Below are 6,000 nucleotides of genomic sequence, written 5' to 3'. Positions count from 1 at the left end.
GACATAGTAAACAATTCGAGTGTAGATAATCTCTGATAGGATATAACTCGCTCTGATACCACTTGAAAGGATCGGTTAATCGAATAAAGAGTGTTTAGAAAGGGGGGTTGAATAAACACTGCTCAAATTTAAATATTCTTAGACAATATGAGTTCAGTTTTGTTACAAACTGAAACTAGATATCCCGTCGGTCAATAACAATCATTTAAACTGAATAAAACACTTGCGGAAAATAAACTGACTGAAAGATAGAGTATCTAACTGAAAATGACAACTGAAGTAATGACACCACAATTTGTTTCTGGATGTTCGGAGACTTGAATAACTCCTACGTCACCCCTTCTATCACGAAGATAGGATATTCACTAAATGACTTTGATCAAATACAAAACACTGTACTGACCCACTTCAGTTTGGACTTATCACTTTGCCAAAACTGAAACTCTTAGTATGCAACACTTTTACAGATCGTAACTGATCTTAGCACAACTTAGAAAATCTATCAACGATTACAGAGTGCTATGTAAGCTCGAGAATGTAGTCTTGAATACTATTGATATAACTGATAAGCATGAGCTTTGATTTCTGATTGCAAGTAGATATTTTTGCAGCGTGACAGCAAGTAAAATGAGATAACTGAAAGTCAGGTATTTCTTCAGTTGCTGCCTTCGACTATTTATAGTCTCTCCTCTCAACGGTAACATTAAAGAATGTTTGAATATTCTAACCATTGATTGTCACGTCGATATAATCTGACAGTCGTACACTGTTCATTCTGTAATGCGGCGTTCCACTACTAGTTGTAGGTATATGTACTATTTGTCGGTTGTCGCTTTCAATTGATGACGTGTATAGCTGAGAGATCAGCTGGTAAAGAATCAGTTGACTAGAATGAACTTCAGTTGTATCGATCAGTTAACTGAGTTCAGCAGATGACGTGTTCAGTTGATGATCAGATCAGTTGCTTAGTTCAGTTGGTAAGTCTTTTGTCAAAACACCGGAATTAAGTTTCCAACAACCTCTCTTAGTATGGTGTGGTTCGGGGACGAATCAAGCGGAAGCTGGTGGGCATGTGAGGCCCGGGGCCGAAGAGGGTGGGGGGTGATCGTCGCTGCCATCATTTGCACGGACAATGAGCGGCTCCTGGCAGGCTTCTAGGTGGAGGGAACATGAATGAACCGACCACACGAGAATGAGAGGGATTCCGAGACTGTTCAATGTAATGGACTGTACAGTTGAAGAGGGCTTAAAAGATTTGATTGGTACTACTCATATCACGAAGGTGCATCTTCTTTTCGGTAGCTCATCACATAAGAACTTCAAAGTTAAGCGTGCTTGAATTGGGTTAATTTTGGGATGGGTGACCTCCTGGGAAGTTTCCCAGGGTGCGTGTGTGTGAGGATATAAGCACGCTGGAAAGACCCGTCTTGATACAGTGAGGACATTCATCGAATCTGGGGCATTACAAATGGACTGTACAGTTGAATAGGGCTTAAAAGATTTGATTGGTACTACTCATATCACGAAAGTGCATCTTCTTTTCGGTAGCTCATCACATAAGAACTCCAAAGTTAAGCGTGCTTGACTTGGGGCAATTTTGGGATTGGTGACCTCCTGGGAAGTTTCCTAGGGTGCGTGTGAGTGAGGACATAAGCACGCAGGAAAGACTCGTCTTAATATAGTGAGGACAGTCGTCGAATCTAGGGCGTTTCACTTAAGCTTTCCCGCTGGACTCTCATACTCTGCTTTTATTTGCGGACATGTCAAACACTCGGTCACAAAACGCAAAATATCACGCTTAATGCCCGGCCACCGATATAATAACTGAAGATCTCTGTACATCTTATTGCTTCCCGGATGAATGGAGTATGGCGAGTCGTGAGCTTCTTTCATAATGAATTCTCTTAAAGAGTCGTCACTAGGAACCCATAAACGATCTCAATAATGAACTGTACCATCCACCTCATAATACAACTTTCGGCCCTTGGCTTCATCTCTTTCTCTCCACTTTTGCAATTGCTCATCAGAAGAGTGTCCTTCACGGATTCTATCTCTTAAAGTCGACTATGCTGTCAAGGTGGAAGATTAGGGGCATCACCCCTAGAATAAACTGTAAGCTCAAATTGTTGCATCTCGAACTGCAGTGGTCTTTCAAGTTATAATTGAGTAATATCTGCTGTCTTTCAACTCAATGAATCCGCTACTACATTAGTTTTCTCTGATTGTAGCTAATCTCACAGTCGTAGTCCTTCACCAATTCAAGCCATCTTTGCTGTCTCATATTCGACTCTTTTTGGGTGAAGAAGTATATCAAACTTTTATAGTCGGTGAAAATTTTGTACTTCTCCTCATATAAGTAATGTCTCCATATTTTCAAATAAAAAACGTTTGCTGCAAGCTCAAGATCATGTGTGGGATAGTTTTTCTCATGGACTTTCAACTGTCTTGATGCATAAGCTATAACTCGGTCATTTTACATTAAAACTGCATCTAAACCAAGTTTAGAAGTGTCGTTACAAAGTACATACTCTCCTTGCCCCGATGGCATAGATAACACTGGCGATGAAATCAAAGCTTGCTTCAACTTGTCAAAACTGTCTTGGCACTCGGATCCCCATACAAACTTTGCATTCTTCTTCGTTAAGGCGGTCATGGGTATCACAATAGATAAGAATCCCTGAATAAACTTTCGGTAATAGCCTGGTAGTCCAAAGAAACTACGAATCTCGATTACACTCTTCGATACTGGCCACTCTCTCACTACTCTACTTTGCTTGGATCAACCTCGAATCCATCACTAGAAATGATGTGGCCTAAGAATGCCACTCTTTGAAGCCTAAACTCGCACTTGCTGAATTTTGCAAACAAATTCCTATCTTGCAGTACTTGCAGTGTTGTCCTCAAATGCCGACTATGCTCCTCTTTAATCTTCGAATAGATCAAAATATCTTCAATGAAGACTATAATGAATTGATTCAGATACGGCTGGAAAGCGATTCATGAGATCCACGAAGATCGTTTGTGCATTGGTCAACCCAAATGGCATGACCATAAACTCGAACATCAGACTCTTTCACTTTCAACTGATGGTATCAAGAAAGAAGATCAATCTTCGAGAATATCGATGTTCCTTGCAATTGATCAAATAAATCTTTAATTCTTGGCAGATGATACTTATTCTTAATAATGACTCTATTCAGCTCTCGATAATCGATACAGAGTCGCATACTACCATCATTCTTCTTCACAAACAATACCTGGTGCGCCCCACAAAGAGTAACTAGGGCGAATAAAACCCTTGTCTATCAATTCTTGGATTTGATATTTTAATTATTTCATTTCATCGGGTGCTAGATGATAAGGTGCTTTAGATATAGGTACAATGCCCGACATCAACTCAATAGAAAACTCCACCTCACGGTCAGGTGGAATGCCAGAAACGTCCTAAGGAAAGACACTAGGAAAGCCTCTGACAATATGAACATCCTATAACCTCTGACTGATAGGAATATGTGCGGTATGACACATACTAGAAAAGCTTGGCATCCTCGTCTAATAAGCTTCCTCGCACACAGGCAAGAGATAATGTACGGCATTTGTTTGTTCCTCGCCGCCTCAAAGACAAAATATTTCCCACTAGGCGGTCGAATAGACACTGATCTCTGACGAAAATCTATCAAAGCTCCATTCATTGATAACCAATCCATACCGAGTATGATGTCAAATTCAGGCATAGGGAGTACGATAAGATCTGCCCGAACCACATCTTTAAATAAACGAAGCTCCTGATTCTTCACAATATTAGACATGGTCATTTGGTCACCAGAAGGAATAGAAACTTTAAAACTCAATCCCATATTCTCAGGAATAATATTCAGTCGCTTAACGAAAGTCTCGGATATGAAAGAGTGTGTAGCTTCCGAATCTAGCAATGCGTAGGTAGCTACACATAGCATTAATATCCTCCCTACGACAAAATTTTTTAGATTATTCATGTTGAAGTTTAAGAAATTTGTATAATTTATTTCCCAAAATTTCATGAAGAAGATTGATTGGATCCTAATGTTCCTAGGAAAATTCATAATTTCCCCCTCATAATTTCTGATTAATTGCATTTTAACCCTTCAATTCTTCGAAATTTGCATTTAGTCCCCAAAAATTTCCGAATATTGCAAATTAACCCTTTTAATTTTCGGAATTTTATGATTTTGGTCCATTAAATTTCTAAAATTACACTTTTGGTCCTTATATTTTTGGAAATTGCATTTCGATCCCTGAACTTTTTCGGAAATTTCAATTATGTCGATAAACTTTTGAAAAAAAATTCGTTCTTGCCCCAAAAGTTTCGATCACTGCATAATGTCCCTCAAAATTCGAAAATCCTCTAAGCCCTTGGTTATGATTTTTCTCAATGTTTGGCCATAGAACTTTTATTTAGAATTATTACATCCTTTACATAAATTAAGGCTCAAAATCAATACCATTTTCTATAGTTTCAATCATCATTCCTTAATTTCAATTAAGGTAGAGTATGCAACCTAATTTCTACTAAGTTATATTGATCACAAATTCAAATCTCATAACCAATTTAATATTTCATGCAATAAAAGCAATATAAAAATATAAATAACTAGGTTACCGGTGATAAGGGTCGTGTTTGCCTCCTCGGCATTCATAACATAAGCTCGTCCCACAATGGATGCATTTTCTTCGGGCAATCAGCAGCTTTATGCCCTTCTTCATTGCATATGAAGCTTCTAAAAGATCCCCACATGCACTTGCCGTAGTGTAAGCGATTGCACTCCTTGCATGGTTGCCTCTCTGCAGGATTTGGTGCTCCAGATGTGGTGGCTTTGGTGGTCCTGGCTTCTTTGATTGACCTTGGGGCTTTTGCTGCCCTTGAGGTCTAGGAGGCCCCATGTATGGCTTCTTATTCGGCTGAGAATTCTGCTGGTGTTGCTGTCTTTTCCGCTGCACGTCAAAATAAATCTCTTTCAAAGCTTGCTCGGCTTGAAATGCATAGGCAGTGGTAGCATCATAATCCAAGGGATGCATCATCGTCACGTCACAACGTATAGCAGGCCGTAGACCATCTAGAAAGTACCTCATCTTCTCAGCAACGTCCCCAGCGATAAGGGGTACAAAGTGACAACCCCTATCAAAATTCCTCATAAACTCATCTACAATAGTGTCTCCTTGGCGGAGAGTCATAAATTCCCTCTTCAATCATCCTCGGACGTCAACAGTGAAGTACTTCTCATAGAATATTTCCATGAATCGAGCCCAAGTAAGAATAGCGAGATTAATACCATGCTCAGCTCCTTTCTACCATAGAGAAGCATCATCCCTAATCATAAACGTGGCACACCTCACGTGATCAGCATCTCCCATATTCAAGTAGCGAAAATGCACCTCAAGTGCTCGAATCCAAGCCTCAATAGAAAATGGGTATGTGGTACCAGAAAATTCCTTCGGCCCTAGCCTCCAGAACTGATCATAAATATTGTGTTGTGGCCTAGGAGCCTGCTGAAACTGCTCAAAGAAACGAGCCATGCCCTCCAATGCACACGTAGCAGCATCCCCTTTAGGAGGCGAAGGGTGCATTAACATGGCGATCCTCAACATACTGGGCTTGCCCTTCAGCAATAGGTGCGCATCTAGGAGGCATATATCTGAACGTTTTCCAAATTCTAACGAAACCAACATGCATTTAAATCTAAGTTTTCTAATTATGCAACATATACTAATCCATTTTAGCAATTTTAAGCATATAAAACATATATCCTTATAAAGTTATTAAACATGTGATGTGATAAGCACAAATTATATGGCATTTTAGGGATTTTATTTTGTCGTATTCGTGCTTATCTGGCATTGTTATTCCGAGTTTTGCGCTAAATTTGTGTTATTATTACCATTTGCAGGTTTGACCAAAAGATGTTAAAAAGCCAAAGAAAAGAAAGAAGAGTCAAACATCGCAATGACATGTCAGAAAAACCA

The sequence above is a fragment of the Primulina eburnea genome, chromosome 7, assembly GCF_022965805.1.
Source record: "Primulina eburnea isolate SZY01 chromosome 7, ASM2296580v1, whole genome shotgun sequence".
Taxonomy (NCBI): Eukaryota; Viridiplantae; Streptophyta; class Magnoliopsida; order Lamiales; family Gesneriaceae; genus Primulina; species Primulina eburnea.
The sequence above is the reverse complement of the archived record's forward strand: the minus strand, read 5'-3'. Positions refer to the sequence as shown.